The sequence below is a fragment of the Triticum dicoccoides genome, chromosome 5B (assembly GCF_002162155.2).
Source record: "Triticum dicoccoides isolate Atlit2015 ecotype Zavitan chromosome 5B, WEW_v2.0, whole genome shotgun sequence".
Classification (NCBI taxonomy): domain Eukaryota; kingdom Viridiplantae; phylum Streptophyta; class Magnoliopsida; order Poales; family Poaceae; genus Triticum; species Triticum dicoccoides.
Window position 1 is genome coordinate 300224672 of NC_041389.1, and position 23806 is coordinate 300248477.

General features: G+C 47.0%; 1 non-coding gene and 2 pseudogenes across 1 annotated transcript; all 3 read right to left on the minus strand.

The window, feature by feature from the left end:
- Positions 1-22260: 22260 nt before the first annotated feature.
- Positions 22261-22343, minus strand: LOC119313236. The gene has a single exon (XR_005151607.1). It is a non-coding gene; the product is annotated as a small nucleolar RNA SNORD24 (small nucleolar RNA).
- An 85-nt stretch (positions 22344-22428) lies between these two features.
- LOC119313313 lies at positions 22429-22504 on the minus strand (annotated as a pseudogene).
- A 442-nt stretch (positions 22505-22946) lies between these two features.
- Positions 22947-23022, minus strand: LOC119313298 (annotated as a pseudogene).
- Between the last annotated feature and the right edge of the window lie 784 nt (positions 23023-23806).

Consider the following 23806-nt stretch of genomic DNA (forward strand, 5'->3'; position numbering starts at 1 on the left):
GCCACATACATCTTGTACTTTTTCATTGTGTAACCCTATCTGCAAGTTGACACGGCTAATTTCAGACATCTCTACATGATAATACATTGCATATCCCTTGTGCATATTTAAACCGCCTATTAATGATCGTGTGCGTAGCATAAACTAGCCATGACTCTGTGTGCTGGACTAGCAGGCACTCTAAGGGAGCCTTATGTAGTGCACTAGAATTCCTACATGCCACCTATGATTTTGTGTAATGTACTGCCTCTATTCCTAAATATATGTCTTTGTAGAGATTCCAGTATGGACCACATACAGATGTATATAGATGCATTTTCGAGTGTAGATTCACTCATTTTGCTCCGTATGTAGCCTATAGTGGAATCTCTAGAAAGACTTATATTTAGGAATAGAGGTACAAGGTAGTATCATGTATGACATCTACATATCTAATTTAGCAGCCAGTAGTAGAAATCATTGTCTGCACAAAGGGATTACTGGTCGACAAACCTAGCAAAGCACGCTGGCAGGCACACAACAATACAAGAGAGAGAAAGATGCACTTACAAGATCATAGCAATGCCTCAGCCCAGGATCTTGGTTGGCCAAGCTGTTAGATCCAGAAGAAACATCATCCTTGTAGTTTTTGCCAGTTGCAAAAAGGTAACAATGACCTGTTAGTATATTTGAAGTACATCGGGCAGGTGATGCTGGACGGGTTTAAAGGTGACAAGTACCTAGGCCGTGGCGCATGGTTGGCATGTTGCCAGACGGTGGGAATCATGTTAGAAACGTCAAGGGTGATGATGCTGCGCTGGCTGTCGGGGTCCGGTAAGGAGATCTAGAACCGTCGAGTAGGGTGTTTGTGGAGCGACTCCGATAGGGTGGACTACGGTGTGGGCGAAGCGGATCTGTGGCCGTGGACGAGGGCGTCGGTGAAGCTACTCCGGTGGTTGGGTTAAGGATGGTGTCGATGATGCAGATCTGCGGCCGTGGACGGGGCGTCAAAAGCTGCTCCGGTAGGTTGGATGAGGGTGCGACGAAGCGGATCTGTGGCCATGGACTTGTGAGTTCGCAAAGCGGCCCCGATAGGGTTGAGAATGGTATAGGCGAAGCTACTCCAGTAGGGTTGACGATGGTGTCAGCGAAGCGGCTCCGGTAGGGTTGAGGAATGTGTCAGCAAAGAGGATCAAAGGCCATTGATACATCTCCGTCATATCTATAATTTTTGATTGTTCCATGCCAATATTCTACAACTTTCATATACTTTTGGCAACTTTTTATACTATTTTGGGACTAACATATTGATCCAGTGCCTAGTGCTAGTTCCTGTTTGTTGCATGTTTTATGTTTCGCAGAAACCCCATATCAAACGGAGTCCAAACGGATAAAAATGGGCAGAGAATATTTTTGGAATATTTATGATTTTTGGGAAGAAGAATCAACGCGAGACGGTGCACGAGGGGTACACAAGGCAGGGGGCGCGCCCCAGGGGGTGGGGGCGCCCCTGACCCTCGTGGGCACCCTGTTGGGGATATAACTATTTGTGTAAGCCGCCCAGGAGGGGCCGGGTTACGCAAAGAAGACTTACCAGAGAGAAGCCCAAGACCAAAGCATGAAGATGGCGGTTCATAGAGGGCTTAAGGCCCACAGGCGACTTAAGGCCCGTTGTAATAAACCGCCACAGTAATATGACTTGTAGCATAAGGTAGACTTAACTAGTCACCGAGCCGGACACTGTTTATAAGCCGGCCGGGACTCTGTAAGCCGCAGGACGTCAACCCATGTATATAAGGGGACGACCTGCTGGCGGCTTAGGGCAAGAAACAACTCATCGAGAGCCGGGCATAGCGTATCTCACTCCCTGGTCATCGAAACATCAATACCAACCCAACTAGATGTAGGCCTTACCTTCACCGTAAGGGGCCGAACTAGTATAAAACCTCTCGTGTCCCTTGTCCCGATTAACCCCTTCAAGCTTCCTAGTTGCAATGGCTCCACAACTAAGTCCTTTCACGAGGACATCTGACGTGACAATTCCACGACAGTTGGCGCCCACCGTGGGGCCAGCGCACGGTGGATTTGAGTTCTTGAAGGGCAACTTCGAAGGGCTCAAGGGATACGCAGTGGGCCGGATGACCAAGAGTCGTCACGGCAAGATCTACATCAACGATGAAGGCTGGGGCCCTGACGCCGGCTCAATTGAGTACGGGTACCGGGTCCCCTTCGGAGGGATCCACGTCTTCATCTGTCGGATTGGTGAGTCGGGACCTGAGCCGGACAATTGCACCGACCTCGTCGAGACGGCTCAGCGTGCGAAACCCGCCCGGGCTCAACCCGGCATGAAGCGTGTCTTTGTGGGCTGCGTCCACAGAGAAGAGCTTTCTGAAGGACCTGAGATGGTGGTGAGATGGCCGTCCACTCTGACGGTGATTCGTCCGCCGGTTCAACAGATTCGCTGTATCAAGTACAAGATGGCGTGCTCGGGGGCTGTTCCGATGGCTTCAGTATTCCGGACCCCTGTGAGTCGCAGAATTGGGCAGGAGTCTTCATGGCTGGGACTTAATCCGGCCAAAACTCTACAGCCGCTGCTGCAATTACGTCCGGGATAGGAGCAGCCGGGGTAGGAGGCTCTATGCGCCCGCCGGCTCAAGTGCTGATATATCTCATGGATAAGCTTACAGCCCTGTTAACTGCCACGGTTATCCCTGCGAACAAAGATGAGCATGACGCGGAGGTGGCACGGGTGCGTGAGGAGATAGCTCAGGCCAAGGAGGCCTTGGTAGCTGAGGATACTAGACTAGCTACAGAGCGGGCGGCTCTCGACGCCCGGGCACAACGGTTGCAGTCAGAAGCTTACCAGCTCACGATGAGCTTAAACGCATCCAATGAGGTAATGAGGAGGTGGCACCAGAAAACCCAATCCCGTTTACCTCCGAATTATGACCCTCGGGTTCTTTTCGCTACACCCAGAGCCGGCCCAAGTAACCCGCCGGATGCCAATCAGTTTATGACAGCCGGAGCAGGAGGACCGACTCAGCCTCGAGAGATGCTGCCTCCTCATGTGAGCATGGCACCACTGCGTTATGTGTCGATACCGGAGGGTCACTTTTCCAACCCCATGGAGAATTTAATCGCAGCATCAGCGCGTCTGGTGGCTCTCCCAGTGGACGGTGATGATCCAACAACGGTGGAGACCCGGAGGATCAGGGAACTTGTCCAGACGGCCCTGGCTCAGCAAGAGACATATTCTTATAGCTGGGATAGGATTCATTCAACTCCTCCGCCTTCGTTAGCACCGCCTCGTCAGAACCGGAGCCCGAGTTACAGCAAGCACATGGGGTCCGAAGCTTTATCAAGCAACGCCCAACGCCGTGACCAACATGGTGGCTATAACCCGGTGCAAGAACGAGTACGTCGGGAGAACGAGCGGGCGGCTCAGCTGGCGGTTCAACAGGTGGTTCATCAGAATATTCCAGAGTATCCAACGACTTCTGTTGAGACGGGAGTAGCCACCAGAACCGGTGGTGTTCTTGTTTGGTACCGGCTTTGCGCAATGTGCGCCTGCCCAAGGACTTCAAGGGACCTCGAAAAGTGCCAAATTACACGGCCGACTTACAGCCTGGAGCATGTATTGAGAGTTATGAGATGGCCATGGAGCTGTTGGAAGTCGGTGATGCGGCCATGGCTAAATATTTCACCATGATGTTAGATGGAACGACCCGGTCTTGGTTAAAAAGCTTACCACCCAATTCCATTGGTTCGTGGGAGGAGTTAAAATCCCGTTTCATCCAGAACTTCAAGGACACCTGTAAGCAATCTATGTCGATCGTGGACTTGACGAATTGTAAGCAGGGGGAGGGTGAATCCACCACCCATTGGGTACGCCAGGTCAAGGAGATAATTCATTCATCTGATAAGATGGATGCCGGCTCTGTAGTCCTCATGTTGGAGAAAAATTGCAGCTTTGAGCCGCTGAGGCAGAAACTGGGGTGCCTTAAGCGTGACTACAAGGATATGGGTATGCTAATGGCGGCTTTAGTCAAATATGCCGATTCTGATAGTACCAAGGATCCCGCGTCTGACGATGAGAAGACAGGGAAGGGAAAAAGGAACGACAATGGAAAGGGTCAACAGCAAAACCTGGTGAATCAAAGCGGCAATAAGCGTAAGGCGGACGGCAACCCGGAGTTTGTAGCCAACGCTAATGCACAGGATAACAATCAGAGACGTAAGGGTAAGTGGCCTTGATCCGGCGGGTCAGGCCCATCTCTTGAGCAGCTACTCAATGAGCCCTGTCCGAAACACGGCACCCAGGAGCACCCCGCTACACACCTGTGGAAAGATTGCGCGATCATGAAGGCGTTTAAAAATTCCAATACCTTTGATGGTAGTCATGGATCTGGCGGCGGTTCAGGGGCTGGCGGCTTTCATGGCCCGGGCGGCGGTTCAAACTCCGGTTTTCAGGGATAGCCGGGTGGAAATAATCAGCAGCAATCCGGTCAGGGAGGACAACAGCAGCAGTAGTCGGGTTATCAAAGCCATCCGAAACAGTTGAGTGGTGGGCAGTACCATGTGTTTACCACTAGCTTATGCAAACATGACTAGAAGGTTCATAAGAGGGCCGTAAATTCGATTCAGCTGGCAATTCCTCATTATTTGAGATGGTCAGAGCAACCCATTATATGGAGCAGAGAGGATCACCCTCCACGAGTCGATAGTCCGGATCAGTTAGCCTTGGTGGTAGCACCCCAGGTTGGTGGATATAAATTCACTAAGGTAGTCATGGACGGAGGTAGCAGCATCAATATCCTCTACTACGAGACTTTTCAGCGCATGGGGTTGACTGAGAAGAATTTGAGAACATCCAACACTGTTTTCCATGGGGTGGTTCCAGGCAAGTCGGCTTACCCAGTTAGTAAGATTGAATTGGAAGTGGCCTTTGGAGATGAGTATGATTCCAGGGCTGAGAAATTGACGTTTGAAGTGGTTAAAATCAGAAGTCCATATCACGCTTTATTTGGGCGACCGGCTTATGCTAAGTTCATGGCACGGCCGTGTTACGTTTACTTACAGCTCAAGATGCCGGGTTACAAGGGCACCATCACTATGCATGGGAGTCTAAAGGTGGCCTTGGAATGTGAAGAAGGCGACGCGGCTTACGCTGAGACTGCATGTGCCGCGGAGGATCTCAAATTCTATCAAGACAATGTTGACCCGGCGGATATGACCTCCCTCAAGAAACCAACTACTAAGCATGACCCGGCGTTGAAGTTTAAATCGGCCGCTGAGACAAAGCTTGTTGACTTTACCCCAGGAGACGCCTCTAAGCAGTTCAGTATTAGTGCCAATTTGGATCCTAAATAGGAAAGCGCGCTCATCGAGTTCATCCGTGAGAACCGGGACATCTTTGCATGGAAACCTTCTGACATGCCGGGTGTACCGAGCGAACTCGCTGAGCACACTCTCAATATTGATCCAAAGTATAAGCCGGTCAGGCAGTTTCTCCGACGGTTCAATGAAGAGAGACGGAAAGCTATTGGGGAAGAGGTCGCCCGGCTCTTAGCGGCCGGGTTTATTGTTGAAGTTTTTCACCCGGAGTGGTTGGCTAACCCGGTGTTAGTACTCAAGAAGAATGGCACTTGGCGGATGTGTGTGGATTACACGGACTTAAACAAGGCTTGTCCGGCTCATACCTTTGCTCTCCCCCGTATTGATCAAATCATTGATACTACGGCGGGTTGTGAACGTTTGAGCTTCTTGGATGCTTACTCTAGTTATCATCAGATCAAGATGGCAGTTAAGGACCAGGAGAAGACAGCTTTCATCACTCCGTTTGGGGCCTTCTGTTATGTATCTATGCCGTTTGGACTCAAGAGTGCCCAGGCAACTTATCAGCGATGTGTACAGAACTGTTTGCATGATCAAATTGGGCATAATGTTCATGCTTATGTGGATGACATCGTGGTGAAGTCCAGAGAAAAGGAAACCTTGATATCTGACTTGAGAGAGACCTTTGACAATCTCCGAGTTTACAAGATGATGCTTAACCCGGCCAAGTGGGTGTTTGGTGTACCTGCGGGCAAGCTCTTGGGTTTTCTGGTGTCAAACAGAGGCATTGAAGCTAATCTGGAGAAGATCAAGGTGATTACCTCTCTGGCTAAGCCGGCGTGTATCAATGATGTTCAGCGCCTGGCGGGTCGTGTTGCCGCTTTAAGCCGGTTCATAAGCCGGTTAGGGGAGAAGGCCTTACCGCTATATCAGATGATGAAGAAAACAGACACCTTCGTTTGGAGTGATGCTGCTAACACTGCCTTTGAAGATTTAAAGAGACAGTTGTCTGAGCCACCGGTTCTTGCGGCTCCCATTGATAGAGAGCCGCTGTTATTATATGTGGCTGCTAACTCGCGGGCCGTCAGTGTTGCCATTGTGGTGGAGCATAAGGAGGCAGGTAAGGAGCACCTGGTTCAACGGCCGGTTTACTACGTCAGCGAGGTGCTCATTGAGTCTAAACAAAGATATCCACATTGGCAGAAACTTGTTTATGGTGTGTTCATGGCAAACTGGAAGCTGAAGCAGTACTTCCAAAGTCAACCTATAACGATGGTAAGTTCAGCCCCTCTGGGAGACATCATTCAGAACAGGGAGGCCACAGGACGAATCGCTAAGTGGGCTATTGAGCTTGGGCCCTATGGTTTGAAGTATATGCCCCGTACTGCTATCAAATCTCAAGCCTTGGTCGACTTTATCAATGATTGGACAGAGTTGCAGGCACCTGAGGAGAAGTCTGATAATACGTATTGGACTATTCACTTTGATGGGTCCAGGCAGTTAGAAGGCTCAGGGGCTGGAGTTAATTTAACTTCCCCTCAAGGTGACAAATTTCGCTATGTGCTCCGGCTCATGTTTCCATGTACTAACAATGCAGCTGAATACGAGGCTTTGCTCCATGGTCTTCGGATGGCCAAGGAGATGAATTTGAGCTGGGTAAGGTGTTTGGGCGACTCAGATCTCGTGGCTCAACAGGTCTCAGACAAGTGGGATTCTAAAGATCCCCTTATTGCGGCTTACCGTCGTGAAGTAGATGTTGTAGCTGGGCACTTCAAAGGGTATCAAGTGGAGCACATTGATAGAAGGAAGAATGAGGCAGCTGATGCGTTAAGCCGGTTGGGATCTCAGCGTAAGCCGATGCCACCTAACACCTTTCTTGATGTTTTGCATAATCCTTCTGTCAAGGTACCTACAGAGGAAGAGCTAGCAGTGCCAGACCCGGAGGCACAGTTGGTGGCCTCGCTTCACGTCGTCCCAGATTGGACATTGCGATACTTGGCTTATATGACCCGGGGAGAGCTGCCTGAGGATGAGACCTTGGCGAGACAAATTGACAGGCGGTCCAAATCCATGACAATTGTTAATGGCGAGTTACATCACCTCAGTGTCACAAGGGCATTCCAGCGTTGTGTGTTACCTGCGGAGGGTCAAGAGATACTTCGAGAGATCCATGAAGGAGATTGCGGTCATCATGCCGGCTCAAAGTCTCTGGTGGCCAAGGCTTTCCGTCATGGTTTCTACTGGCTCACGGCTCATGCTGATGCAGAGGATCTGGTCAGTAAATGTGACGGTTGTCAGAAGTTCTCACGATGTGCTCATGTGCCGGCTCAAGAATTAAGGATGATCCAAATTACTTGGCCGTTCGCAGTCTGGGGGCTTGACATGGTTGGACCCTTCAAAAGGTCTAAGGATAAAAAGACACATCTCCTGGTGGCAGTAGATAAGTTTACAAAGTGGGTTGAGGCGGAGCCGGTCAGTAAGTGGGATGCGGCCATAGCAGTCCAGTTCATGAAAAAGGTGATCTTTCATTTTGGTTTCCCACACAGCATTATAACTGATAATGGTACTAATCTTTCCAAGGGAGCCATGGAAGAGTTCTGTCAACGAGAACATATTCGGCTTGATGTTTCGGTTGTTTCTCATCCTCAATCCAATGGTCAAGCAGAAAGAGCTAATCAAGAGATACTGAATGGTATTAAGCCCCGGCTTTTTGTCCCCTTAAAACAGACTCCGGGTTGCTGGGTGGAGGAGTTACCCTCTGTATTATAGAGCATCAATACTACGCCTAACAGATCTACGGGTTACACACCTTTTTTCATGGTCTATGGAGCAGAGGCAGTTCTACCAAGTGACATCCGACACGACTCACCCTGTGTGGCGGCTTATGTTGAGGCGGACAACGAAAAGGCTCGTCAGGAGGCACTGGACTTTTTGGATGAGGAGCGAGACTTGGCAATAGCCCGCTCAGCGATTTACCAGCAAGACCTGCGCCGTTATCACAGCCGCCGGGTCAAGAGCAGAACCTTTCAGGAAGATGATTTGGTGCTCCGGCTCATCGAGGATCAATCTGACATGCACAAGCTATCTCCGCCTTGGGAAGGACCCTTTGTGGTCAGCAAGAATCTGAACAACGGGTCATACTACCTCATTGATATTCGAGAGCGCAAGGACTCATGTAAGTCAGAGGAGGAGACCCGCCGGCCGTGGAATATAGCCCATCTTCGGCCTTATACTTGAGCCACCGGCTCTTAAGATGTATATACTTTTGACGATGTACATATTATATAAAGAAATAAAGCAGGACCCCTGTCCTTTTTTCCTATAAAGAATGTTTGTATGTCTTGTTTATCAGGTGGTGGACACTACCAACAGGGAGCGGATCATATCTAAATCCGGCTTTCCCTTTGGCCCGGCTTATGATCATATCTGAATCTAGCCACGATCACTTGGGGGCTTCCTGTTCAAACATAGGTCGTATTCGAACCAAAGAGAACATAGCTGTCGATACCCGTTTGATCGGCATACTGCCAAACCCACTTGGGGCTTCTTGATCATATTTGAATCATAGCTTAACCCCTCTGGGTATGACGTGGATCGTATTTGAATCAGCATCATTAAACAACTCTTATGGTCACTTGGGGGCTTCCTATTCAAACATAGGTCGTACTCGAACCAAAGAGAACATAGCTGTCGATACCCATTTGATCGGCATCGCCAAGCCACTAGGGGCTATATGATCGTATCTGAATCTTAGCTTAACCCCTTTGGAACAGTTTACTGATCGTATTCGAATCAGAAGCCTGTAAATGTTGGTTATTATCCATTACAAGCATAAATTATTTTGACTATCCTAAGACCTTGTGAAAGGCATTATGTGATGTTCTCTGTCCTTTCCGGTTTAATATTGGTCACACCGGCTTGTTAAATACCAGGTGAGCATCATATCAGCAGGAAAGAGTATCAAGCGGATCGCAGGTATGTCATCATGGTTATGTTTAAACAACTATAGTCGTAAACCGGCTCATATATGGTATCTTTGGTTCGTATTCCGGGTTGTCAATACTTTATGGGACCCCCGGTGCAATAAACCGCCAAGGGAATTTTTGTTTGTTTTTATGTGCAGGATAAGGTAAGCAAATTTAAAACGCCAAGGGCGTAAACAATCAACATAAGCCAGAAGTATATAGAAACGGCGGCTTACGAAAATGTTAAGCGCTAGGAATATGCGCAAAGGCATGACAAGCATGGAGAAGTTTTTCTATCCTTTTACAAGACTCCCTGAGTCTGAACAAATGAAGCATTGTTTTTCTCATGACGCTTTACTCCTTTGGTGGGCTTGAAGACTCCGGGTTATCCTTCTCCGCCTCTCCGTTGGCTGTTTTGTCCTGGAAAGTTGACGAGGCCCAGTCAATGCCGCTCAAAGCATCAAACTCAGCTTCATCGTCTATTAAATTGGTTGGGTCCACTTCAGGGGCAAAGGTATGCTTACGAGTGGGAGGGATCAGGCTGACTTCATCATATGGAACGTTTGGAATTCTCCGGTTCTCACTATCATAGCCCGGAGAATACTTGGTGAGGTCGGTATCGTTCCCAATAAGGGTTGCCACGGGACGTATAACTTTGACACAGGCGATGAAGTCCTGATCATCAAATGCAGTACCGTCCTCTTTCTAACTGGGATATCCAAGAGCAAGGTCGGCCGGGTCTAGCTCTGGAAGCCATGCTTTTGCCCAGCTCAATGCGGCTACGGCTCCGGCTCTTGCGGATGCCCGCCTTAAATCCTGAATTCGCTGCGGTAGCACAGCGAGATGCTTCAGCACGTCTTGTAAGAGGCAGGGAGGGGTGTTTGATAAGGCTACAACGGCCAAGGCATGTTGTGACCCGGAGTACAGCTGTTCCACTAAGGTGTAAACTGCTTTAAGCTTGATCAATATGTTTTGCTTAAGGTTGGTACTCCTAGGGCCTGTGTGTGCACAAGCATAATAGTCAGCCGGGAGTAATTATTACAATAGTCATTGTAAGGTTACAATGTTTGAGGTTTTGCACAGTAAATTACCGAAGATGGCTGAGACCATTTGAGATATCTGTCGTTTTAAGTCGAACAGCTCGGTTGTTGCCTTTGCAAGAGATGCTTCTGCTGTCTCGGCTCGCGTCACTAGTGAAGCCTTCTCATCAGCCCAAGCTTTCTTCTCCGACTCAAAATTTTTCTTCAACTTCTGATTTTCAAAGACGCTGAATTCAAATTTCGAGTTGGCCTTCTGAGTTTCAAGTTCTTGAGTTTCCAAACGACTCTTTAGGACAGCAAGCTCCAATTCAAATTGACTTATGGTGGCCTGCATTGACACCACGTTATGGTAAGGATCACGGTAAGGTAACATTCAAGTCCCAAGAACTTTACAAGTAAAGATACTTGGCACTTGGGGGCTAATGTATGCTGAAGAATTTTAAACCTATCATACCGGGTCACACATATTAAGTCTCAAGCACTTCACAAATAAAGATACTTGACCCTTGGGGGCTAATGTATATTGCAAATTTATGACTATCATGTTATAACCGGATTAAATATATTCTCTTTGAACCAGATAAACTAACAAGTAAAGCAGATTTCTAAGTCTACATCATATTTATTCATAAGCAATAGACTTGGGGGCTGGTACAGTATGTAAGATTCAGGTAAATAGTATAAGTTATACCTCAGATTTGTGTTGTATTTGTTTTACCATGTCAATTTCCAGGTCACGACTATTATGCACTTGATTCAGATAGCCTGAGAATATATCACCAATGCTTAAGTGAGTATAATCAGTAATGTCCTGCTTGGCTTTTCGGCGTTTGGCAAGTTCTTCCTTGGTAGTACATTTGGCAAGGACGGTAGGCCGCCCTGCTTCAACAAACTGAGACCTCACAATCTCAACTTTCAGGTCATTTGTCTTGACCGGGCTAGGAGTCTCTGGGTTATCAGAACTGTTGAGAGTATCTTCGGCGGGCGGATCAGAGGTTGGCACTGGAATATCAGAAGCCAGTTCAGGCGGCGGCTGATGGGTAGAGTTGTATGGAGCAGACGTATTAATCACCGGTTCAGTTACAATCGGGTCTTGGGACGGCTTATTCTTCTTTGCCCTCTTGCTGGGTTTCACTTGCATGCTGTTAACAAAGGTAGAAGGATGAATACGCAAGCATGGGTAAAGTAAAGTTCAAGGTACCTAAGATTACATTACCCGGGAGCAGTTTTGAAAGCCAGCATGTTTGATTGCATGGATTCGCCGGAAGAAGGAGAGGTATCCTGATAATTGGAGTCAGACGAATTGAGAGGTTGATGAATTAAGCCCGCTAAAGGTAAAACAGAACGTAAATCAGAGATAACCTCAGTCCGACGCTTCCTGGTTACGTCAGGTAAGCCGGAGGAGAGTTCCGCATCCTTGTTGTTCCGGGTCTGCCTCCGGTTCACAAGCTGTTGTTGCTTCAAAAGAAATTGGGGATCTTGATAAGCAAGAGCATGTGAAAATCTTACTTTCCGGGTCACCCTTCAGATCTTTTGCTTTGGCAAAGGCTCTGAGTCGGAGGAGATTATAGCTACCTCTTCATCGGCTGCTTGACTGTTCCCCGTATCCTCCTGAAGGGGTAGAATGTCAGACAGGTAATGACAAGGGAATTAAGAAAATTTAAAGATTACCTCTTCATCATCCGAAGAACTATCATCCAATTTGAGTAAGTCGGAGGCGCTGGGTTTCTTCTTCTTTGAGGTTCCCGTCATGGCGGCTTTCCTTTCGGTTTTCTTGGTCGTCTTGGCTTGTTTGGCAGCCTCATGGTCATATTCGACCTTCCAGAAGTTATCATCGGCCTGTGGAAAAGGATAAGGAATTATGAGTACCAAAAAAGGTATAATATAGCAAAGAGTATTTATTAAGATTCATAACTTACTGCAGGGGCCGGGTTCTTCTTGCAAAAAGGAAGTAAGCCGAAGGTGTTACTCGTCACAGTGCCCTCCTTCAGCAGCGACTGGGTCATAGCATCCACCACATCATCTGGTAAGTCGTCAGGACTATGGCATAACGGGTCATCCTTTTCGCCTGTGTAAGTACACATTAAGCCGGAACGGTGGCTTAATGGAAGTACTCGCCAAGTGACCTAGACTCGGACTAGATCGATGCCGTTTAAACCGTTTCCCAAGAGAGCTTTGATCTTCTTGATGGTGGGATTGAGAGGCAGACGTTCAACGGCCGTTAGTTTGTCTGTTAGCGGATGGTTGGACTCAAGGCGCAGAGCGCGAAAGCCGGGCAGAGGCTTCTCATCTGCCGGAGAAGTGTCCTGACAGTAGAACCACGTTTGGTTCCAAGATTTTGGGTGACTCGGCAGCTCAGCATAAGGAAATAGGCAGTCTCTCCGTCGCTGGATCGAGATGCCGCCAAGCTCAAGACTAGGCCCGTTGGCACGTTCATTTTGCTAGTTCAAGTACAAAAGTTCCCTGAACAATAGCAGACTTGGCTCCTCTCCTAGGTACACCTCGCAGAAGACTTGGAAATTGCAAATATTTGACACGGAATTGGGTCCGATGTCTTGAGGTCTAAGGTCAAAGAAATTCAAAACCTCCCTGAAGAATTTTGAGCCGGGAGGAGCAAATCCCCGGCTCATATGATTCGTAAAAATTATTACCTCCCCTTCTTTGGGTTGAGGCCTCTCTTCAGACGGGTCAGGGGCACGATAAGAGATGACCTCCTTTTTTGGCAGGTGGCCAGATTTCACGAACTCAGCCAGTTTACTCTTGGTAACTATGGATAGGACTCAATTGCAGGTCACAGGGGCCTTGGCAGCCTTAGGAGCCATGACAACAATTAGCCTATGACAAAATAAGAAGATCTGGTTCAAATTTAACCCGGAAGAAATATCTTAATTATTCAAGGTGGCGGCTTAATAAGGGGCCTAATGATAAAAGGATAACTACGCAACGGTATTTAAGCCGCCACACCTAACAAAAGCAGTTCCAACTTCTTAAGGTCATGAGGAGAAAATAAGGTTTACAGTTTTGTATCATTTATCTAAGCCGGCCACATGGACAGTTGTGTGGAAGAATATTTGACAGAAGTAGTTTTCCGGGTGATACAAACAGGTTTCATAATCTGCTATTGATATTTGAGATCAAAAAATGACACTGACAAGAAAGTTTTCTAGACCTAAAACTGATGCAGATGAAGTTCGAGAGCTCGAATGGGACCTCTGTGTAATAGAAAGGGATTTATCTACGTCCAAAGTAGGTGCAGAAAACCTACCGTATCGGTTTCTACCATCTCTAAAGATCAAGAAAAGTGGGGGTAATGGAATCCATGAAAGGGAACTGCTAAACAGCAAAGAACGCAAGAACTCGAAGGTCTTAATGTCGATCTAAGAGGCAGGAAAAAGGGGACTTACGGATGCAGGGTTGTAGCAGAAGATTGTCGCGTTACTCTGGTCAAACCAGGTTGATGCAGCGGCCGGAGTTGGTGAAGACGAGATCTGCGACGGCGGCGGCGGCAGAACTCGAGCAACAGAGAAGCAGCAAGAGGAAGAAGACGACTAGAAGGAGGAGAATGGGAAGACCAGGGTCGCGCCTATTTATAAGAAAAGGATAAGTGAGGCGGTGCGAGAAATGAGGAGATAAAATTTATTATCCAGCGGCCCTGACGCCTCGATTCTCGGGATGGTCAGTAAAGGCAAAGATCCGTTGGAGGATATGACGGAGTAAAAATAAGTTTTATTGAAGATGATGTCACGGTGATTTAACCCGGATCCAGATGATGACGTCACGGCGGGTTAAAATCTTCGCGCAAGACAAAAGACTGAAGGACAGTTCCATAAGGTATTTTAAGATTTACATGAACAGGTTCAAATCAATCTGGGGCCTAATGTTGGGGATATAACTATTTGTGTAAGCCGCCCAGGAGGGGCCAGGTTACGCAAAGAAGACTTACCAGAGAGAAGCCCAAGACCAAAGCATGAAGATGGCGGTTCATAGAGGGCTTAAGGCCCACAGTCGACTTAAGGCCCATTGTAATAAACCGCCACAGTAATATGACTTGTATCATAAGGTAGACTTAACTAGTCACTGAGCCGGACACTGTTTATAAGCCGGCCGGGACTCTGTAAGCCGCAGGGCGTCAACCCGTGTATATAAGGGGACAACGTACTGGCGGCTTAGGGCAAGAAACAACTCATCGAGAGCCGGGCATAGCGTATCTTGCTCCCTGGTCATCGAAACATCAATACCAACCCAACTAGACGTAGGCCTTACCTTCACCGTAAGGGGCCGAACTAGTATAAAACCTCTCATGTCCCTTGTCCCGATTAACCCCTTCAAGCTTCCTAGTTGCGATGGCTCCACAACTAAGTCCTTTCACGAGGACATCTGACGTGAAAATTCCACGACACACCCCGTAAGGCGGTTGCTGCTCTTCTTTTGCCGCAGGAAAGCTAATTTCCGAAAAAAATCGTGGCGAAAGTTTCAATCCAATCGGAGTTACGGATCTCCGGGAATATAAGAAACTGTGAAAGGGCAGAATCTGGGAACGCAAAAACAGAGAGAGACGGAGAGACAGATCCAATCTCGGAGGGGCTCTTGCCCCTCCCACTCCATGGATACCATGGACCAGAGGGGAAACCCTTCTCCCATCTAGGGAGAAGGTCAAGGAAGAAGAAGAAGAAGGGGGGGGGCTCTCTCCCCCTCTCTCCCGGTGGCGCCGGAATGCCACCAGGGCCACTACAAGAAATATGTCAACTTGTGACACCACTATTGGTCACTGAATGGTCATTATTTTCCATTTGTGACCTTTTTGTGACCAAAAACTGAAGGTCAAAAGTTGACCATTGTAAACTGACATTAACAACCTTCTCTATGAGAAGGTCGTAGACGTTTATGACCAAAACAAAAGGTCGTTGAACCCATGACCTTTTGTTTTGGTCACTGGTTGTCTGCCCAGGCCACGTTGGATCCGACGTGGCAATCTGACGTGGCAAATTTGCGACCAATTGAGAAGGTCAATAATTAGAATCGGTCCGGTCCAATTGGGTGTTTTACATGGGCCAGGCCCAAAAATTCAGCCTTTTATATATATTTTTCTGTTAATTTTCGATAGCTACATGGGCCAAGCCCTACTATTTAGCCTTTTTATTTTCTGGGCCTAGGCCATTTTGCATTCCGTTGCACAACATTCTAGCCCACTATTGTTTGGGCCATAGCCTTTTTAAACCCGAAATATTACTTGGTCCAGTAGAACATGTTCGGTGTTTCTCATTCACAGATTTCAATTTTACACATTTCAATAGAAAAAAATAAATAATTCTCTATTAAATTATTAAATACAGAATCATTTGCTCAAATATTCACAACATCACATACATGTTTGCATGTCCAACAACATATACACGGTGGCAAACTAGCAACATCAACAACATCAAATATTCAAAACATGGTGGCAAACTAGCAACGTCAACTAAAACTGTGGTGCGCATCTTGAGGCTTCCTTGATCTTCTGTCATAGCACCAGCATCCTCAACAACATTAGATCTTCTGTACATAAACTATTACTGAGATACATTGGGAGTTAAATTATTGCCAATAAAAAATATTAAGACAATTATAGGTACATGCCCAAATGCTTCAGTTCATTAAACATTAAGCAAGGCATAGCAAAAATTCCAACAACTTGACAGCAACACGTTAACCTGTTGTTCATGTTAGGCAGCAACAATACTAACCTATAGGTACTATTCTATTCTACTACCACGACCATCCATTCAACTGATAGCATATAACAATACTAGTAATCCCAAACGAACTAACATCATAAGGCGGGAGAGAATAAAGGGAATCAAGACCCGATGATGATAGTGTTGACAATGATCTGATTGGAATTATCAAGCAGAGCAAAACAGCAGCATGACCATCAAGTCGCAGCCCTGAAGAAAGAAAGAACCAATAGAGTCAGCTACTTATTTATTCAGAATTGAGAGTTGAACAATCATCAGAAAACTAAATATACTGCTCAGCCAACTAAATAACACATGATTCAGTCACACATTATAATTCTGACTATAATATAACAAGAGAACTAAAGATACTACATACTTAGAACTCAACTAATAAGTGAGAATGATCAAATCTGATGCAAACAACTGATTTTATTCATTGATGTTACAAAAGGAAGTGTATAAAATAAACTGCAGCAAACAAGCTTTGATTTGCTGCTCCAAATAGAGGACCCTGGGATTGGGGTGCTGATCACATAAGTAAATAAACAGTAGTACATCTCCAAAACCTTAAATATGGCATCAACTTCTCATATCACAAAGGTAATATGTCTGAATTTATAGCATCACACACAAGGTCTAAATTTATACCATGTTCCTTTAGTAGCAAGAGCTGGTTCATGTCTAGCTTGTATTGCAGATAACTAGTACAGTTTTCACACAAAAATAGGATTGCGGTATATATTCACAGCATGTAAGAATACTTGGATTAACAGACTAATCAACCATCAACTAACACTTCACAGTACCAACTAACACTTCACAATACCAAAAAAATGGGGTGGCCCTCGCCACTTCAGATGTGCAGCAGCAATGAGGGCTTCTTCCTGTTCCACCTGCAACAGCGGTGGCGGCAGTGGCGGCAGCGGCAGCTTCTACAGATCTGAGACACAAAACAAAACACAGGTAGGAGGAATCAGAGGGAGGGGAGATGAAGAACATGGCAGGCATTTATATGATGGCAGTACATAATGTGGAGCTTGGTTCACAAGCATAACTAACCACATGTCAGGATCCTTTAAATGGCATGCACCACACTAATTAAAATAGGATACTGATTTCTACTCTTTGTAATTAGCTACTGCCGATCACGTCTACAACTTCCTAGCTCAGCGGTCAGAAGACCATACAGCGTTGCATGTAGCCGGTCGGCACACACTGATTAGTAGCAAATCAGATTGAACTTTCATAGAATGATTACACTAGAAACTAGTGAGCACTAAAGACTAATCTTAACCCACTGGTAGCAATCTAACAATAGCAACTAGTGAGCACTGAAGAAACAGCAAGAAACAGCACAATGAAATAGCTCAACCTGGTGGTGTGAGCATAGTTCCATCCAACCTGCTTGGAGAGCTGGCCGAGGAGGCGGTACCTATGCCCAGGCTGCAGCCTCGGAACCCTGCAAAACCACAAGTGACATCAACATCAAACACACACAGATGATGTACATTAAACATACAGAGCTCAAACCGAGGAATACCCAGCAAAAACACATTACTAGACCCGCTCTGTTGATGGAACTTGCCGCAGTGACAGTAGACTTTACCAACTTGGTGTAGAGACAACTATGATGGTCCAAAACGACATGTACAAAGGGAAAACACGCTTAAAAATTTCCCATGATAGGTCATAACAAGGGACTGCAAAGGCTGTAGCAAAGAGAAAAACGACGTTCACTAGAATTTCCAAATGCACACATTTGATAAACGAAACAGTTCACCATGTAGAAAATTTCAAATGAGTGTCGCAGAAATGCATGCATAACAAAGGTTTACCAACCAGATTGTACTATCAGAGTTACCAAACTACTTAAAATACGACAGAGGTTTCCCAAAACTGATGGCACACGATAGCTTTAGTATTTGATAGGGGCCAGGATCTCCAGCTGAGATCCTAACTTCTCTTCGGCTACCTTCTCGGCCTTGATGTGGAGCTTCACCAGTTGCTTTCTCCTGTCGTAGGAGATCTTGGCCTTCTCCTTCCTCTTTTCCTCCAGCTCCTGATGTCAGGACCCCGACTCGATGTCACATCGATCTAGCTTGTAACACCTCATATCACTTTGCGGCCTCACGCACGGTAACCCCACGGGTGTCGCCTTACCTTTGCCCGGGACCGTTTGCGCCTTTTGGCTCACGTATATGATAGTGTCGCTAGCATCCATATGATAAAGAGCCCAGGCTGACATGACTAGTCGTAAACCCAAAGTGGCACAGACTTACAGGGACAGGCATCCATGACCCAGCAACGAACGTGTCGGTCATCAGCAAGTGGGTCCGGGCTGTAGCACTGGGCTAGCAGGACTCCGGTAAACCGGGCTGTAGCGGGCTAACAGGACTCCGGTACTCAATGCGTGACATTTCCCCGAAGGGACAGACACAGGAACGAAGAAGGACACATGCCGGCCAGCCTAAGTGTTCCCGAGCAGTACCAAGCTACCATGGCTCAGAGGTAACACTAGGAGACATTTCCCGGTAAGAGAGGCTACTAAGGACAAACAACTAGATACTCAGATCCCACACATACCAAGCATTTCAAACATACACACAATATGCTCGATATGTGCAAATACAACAAGGCATCACAACATGACTCTATGACACAAGTACTTTATTTAAGGCTCAGAGAGCCATACATAACATACACAACGGTACGGGTCACACGACCCAGCATTCAAGTCATACAGTCATACAAACCAGCAGCGGAAGTAACTTGTCTGAGTACAGACAACTAGTAAAATAAAAGAGGCTTGGAAAGCCTAGCTATACTACGAGGTCCTTCACAAGCTCAGGATCACCACCTGGGCCTTAGCCTACTCATTGATGTCAACGTCTACGTAGAACCCATCAGAAGGGGTTGCAGCGTCTTCTGTAAAAATGTAAATTATAGCAACATGAGTACAAAGGTACTCAGCAAGACTTACATCAGATCCTACATACATGCATATTATCAAGAAAGGTTGGTGGAGTTGTTGCAGCAAGCCAGCTTTGACTCTTGGCTAGGCTAACCTACGAGACTCCAACTCGAAATGGTTTTGCGCACACGAGTCCACTACTCACCAATTCAATACACTACCGAGGATCCACCTCCGTCTTCCTACGGAAGAGCCATCCTCGGCACTCACACTTATCTTGAGGCTTTTAGTAGTTTCCATTTACTTGTCTATGAACTGTATAGGCAACCAAGTAGTCCTTTACCACGGACGCGGCTATTCGAATAGATCATGATAACCCTGCAGGGGTGTACTTCTTCATACATGTTTCCACCACTTAGCGTCTGCACACGACATGTGCTCGGCAGACTTCAAGCGAAAGCCGACGTGGGTGTAGACCACGACCTACCTAAACACTTAAGCCTCTAGTCCAGGTTTATCGCCTATTCGGGTTCCATCCGCAGGGAGTCCGGCCGAGGTTTCCCATACGGCCCCGAACGATGTGAATAGGGTTCCCGAGATACCTAACGGGTATTCGGTACACCCGGCCACGTACCTACCGCATCACAGCCCACCCCTACGGTCAGCGTTGTCCACGGCCTCCAGTAGGCTACACACACCAGAAACTACTTGCAACTCCTGGACAGAGAGCTAGGGTGAATAAGAAGTCGAGCGGGGTCATATTTCAGGGCCCAATGCATGGTAGTAGCTGATTCTTAAATCACACATACAGATCTCAGTGCTTAAGGTCGGCTTCAATGAAACAACCCACCATGTACTCCTACATGGCCTCTCATCGATACCTTTACCAAATCGTGTTCACCACACCACTCTTATTACCGACATAATCATTTCACTCTAGCCCATCACCCAGATGAACCAGACCTGACACGACTCTAAGCATAGCAGGCATAGCAAGGTAGGAACAACACATACATATGGCTCAATCAACTCCTACACATGCTAGTGGGTTTCATCTAGTTACTGTGGCAATGACAGGTCATGCAGAGGAAGTGGGTTCAACTACCGTAGCACACAGCAGTTTGAAACGCGTTGTCTTAATGCAGTAAAAGAGAGCAGGAGCGAGAACATGGGATTGCATCGATATGATCAAATGGTTGGTTGCTTGCCTGATGGTTCGATGCACTGATACGGTTCTTCGTTAGGGTAATCACGATACTCCTCGGAGGCAGATCCTGCCGCAAAGAACACCGATACACAACCATCACCAAACAATGTGCAACAATATGATGTATGCATGAAACATAGCAATATGAGTGTGTTGGGCTAATGCAGCTAAGACCAGAAGGGTTTGAACCAATTTGAATCAAAGATTCAAATTTCAAACTCAAACATGGCCCTTTAAAGTGTTTTTCCTTGTTCTGCATTAAACATCAAGTTAACTTGTTTAATCATGCATGAAAATAGTACAGATGGATAGATTGGATTTTTCTGATCATTTTTCATATATAATTTGTCTGATTTGGAGTTACAGAATAAAAGTTATGAATTTTTGAAGTTTAAATTATATTCTGGAATTTCCTATATTAGAATAATTCCAGAAAATCAATTATTGCGTCAGTCTGACGTCAGTGTGACGTCAGCAGGTCAACGGAACACGTCCGGGTCAAACCTGACAGTGGGTCCCGCATGTCAGGGTGATTAAATTAATTAAAGTTTAATTAAAACTAAACCTGTTTAATTAACAGGGCTGGGCCCCACCTGTCATTGACTCAGGGGAGTCAACCAGGGCCCACCCGTGGTCAAACCCGGGTCGGCTGCACCGGCGTTTAGCCGTCGGCGAGCCCGACGCGGCGGCGGAAGTGGTTTTGGCCGTTTCGGCCACCAAATGGTTCGCGGAGACCACCGGAGTGGAGCTGAGGACGAGCCGCAGCTCTTGGTGGAATCCGTTGGGGTCGGGGTGGCCGGAGTTGGCGCCGGCGACGACTTTGGCGGCCACCGGGGTTCGGCCGAAGACGAACTTGACGCTAGAGGGGTCGGTGAGGCTCGGGGAGTGGCTAGCTAGGTGCTAAGTGACACGGTGAGCATGATGGGCACCATGGAGTGGTCGGAGGGTGACCGGGAGCACGTCGGCGACGAGCTCCACGGCGGTGGGTGCGGTTGAGCTTCGGGAGGTTGCTACACGGCTCGGGAGCAAGAACGGAAGGAAGGGGAAGATGGCTAAGCTCACAGTGAGTGCGACGAAGCCCTTGGTGTGGCCGGAGATGGACCAGAGCGACGACGGCGTTGAAGGGGATCTCCGGCGACGGCGGTTCGGGCGAGGTCGTTGCGGTGGACTCGGGCGTTGCGAGCGCTCGGGGCTCGGCTTGCTCGATGGAGTGGACAGCAGCGGAGCTCCTGGACACGATGAGAGGACGCACGGGCGGCGGGGAGCACGGCTACGACGAAGGCACGGCGATGGTGGCGTCGGCCATGGCGGGGGAGCGCGAGGGGGAGGAGCTGGAGAGGAGAGGGGGTGTCTGGGGGGTTCGGGGGAGCGAGGGAGGCCGGTCCACAACGTCACCGGGCGAGGGGAGCGCGAGGCGGCGAGCAGGTGCGTGGCGCGCGCTGCGGTCGCCGTCGGGCACCTGCCTGCCTGCCTGGCCGGCAAGCAGCTCGCTGGAGCGGCGCTGGGCTGGGCCGGCAGGTGGGCCGGGTGCTGGGCGCCAGGTAAGTTTTTTTCCATTTCTTTCTGTTTTCTGTTTTTTTAATACTTCTGCAACTTTGTTGAATTAAATAAAATACTTAGGCAACTCCTAAAATCACCAAACTACTCCTGGTCCATAGTTGGATTATTTCCAACATGAAACATTTTAGTTTGGAGATATTTGAGCAATTAAATATTTTATATAATTTTAAATGCCCAAATTCAAATATTTATGATTTAATTCAAAAACCCTAGGATGGCCTAGGAAAATGTGCACCACTTTTGGCAGAGGTTCTGAACCAAGACAAAAATGATGGGCATTTTAGAAGGGCATTTCAGGTTCATTGAAAAAGTTTTTAGTAAACCCTAATTGGATTCAGAGGGGACTGGGGGTTCTGTCATCCCCATTTCAGGTTTCTGATGAAAGAGTAAACATGATGCAACACTCTAATGCATGGCTAACTAGGATGTGACACCTGAATACCAGGCCAGATAGTGATGAGAAACGGTATGCACAAACATCAGCTCATAATGAACAAAAATTGGCAACAGCGGATGTACTGTACTGATAACATTAGACTAGAAGAGCCTCAGAGATCTTGGTGGTTAAGATCATCAAGTGGGATAAACCCGTTAAGAGTAGAAAATACTTTGGTAACATCACAGGCTCAAAGGAAAATAAAAACCAGGAAACTATTGAATGAATTAAAACCCAAAACAGAGCAAAATCTCTTAAAGAGCACAAAATGGCATGGTCTGTCAGAAGTAGCTGGTTGTGATAATCATGAAGTATCAGTGGGAATCCGAACGATTTTCTTCATCACGTAGAAGCATGCAAAAGACCCAATGTAACACAAAGAGCAACAAGGTTGCGACCAACACAAGGAGTGCATGTACGGCCAGTCATAAAGCGGTGCAAAGGTAATACAGGAGATGCCATCATCCATCATAAGAGCAAATGTAATCCGAACGATTTTCTTCATCACCCGGAATCATGCAGTTCAACCCAACAGAACACAATGAGCAATAAGGTTCATAACAAATGAAGGAATGCATGTACAGTCAGTCTAAAGCAGTAAAAATGTGCAAATGTACTTCAGGAGATGGCGTGACCCGTCGATTTTCTTCATCACCCAGTTAATGCACATCTCATCAGCCAGTAGAACACAAAAAAGAGGATACAAAAAGTACCGCTAAGAGCTTTGCAAAAAATCAAAGGAAAGTATTTGCTCAATAATAAAGGAGTACATATGTAGTCCAAGAGATGGCATGATCCGTCAGAAGTAGATGGTTGTAATAATCATGAAAAATCAGTGGGAATCCGAACGATTTTCTTCATCACCCAGATCATGCACATCTCGGCCAGCAGATCATACATCAACTTGTCTGGAACCATGGTTAGTGAATATTTCATTCCATGGTTCCACTGTGCTGTTAGTTTTAGCTGCTACTGATATACTATGGTCAGGACATTTGGCACTTAATTTGGTACATTCCTGATCCAAATGGTAAGCTGTAAGCATATGCCATATTGACAGATTTAAAATTGGAGATGATCCCTTTGTTCACGGTTGCAAGAATCCGCAGGGTATTTTCACTAACATGCAAGATCTGAAGTGTTGTCTCCAACCAGGAAAAAAGAAGCAGAATCACCTTGTTGGGCAGCAGGATCCGGTCGAGACCATCCGGCATCTAATGCAGCACCGAGGGCCTCCAGAAATAGTTCCGCAATGCATCTACAAAAAACCACCAAGATAGAAGAGATAAGAGCATGAAATTTAGCAAGATATGTGCAAATTCACGGCTTAGATTTATCAAAGGAAGAACATTAAGGATAAAAGAAATTAAAAGAGAAGGGGAGAGGGGAGGACCAGAGTTTACCATGGAGAGGGGCAAGGTGACACTACTAGGGAAAAGCCTAGTAGCAGCGCGGGTTTTGGGCCTCTCAGTAACGTGGGAACCGGCGCTACTAATAAGGCGCTACAGCTAACGTATAGCAGTAGTGCCTGTTGACCCACGCTACTGCTATACATGAATAGCTGTAGCGCTCTTTAGAAAAGGGTGCTGCTAATATTATCTGCAGCGTTGTTTACAGGGAAGCGCTACTGGTAAGGCGGCGCTACTGCTAAATT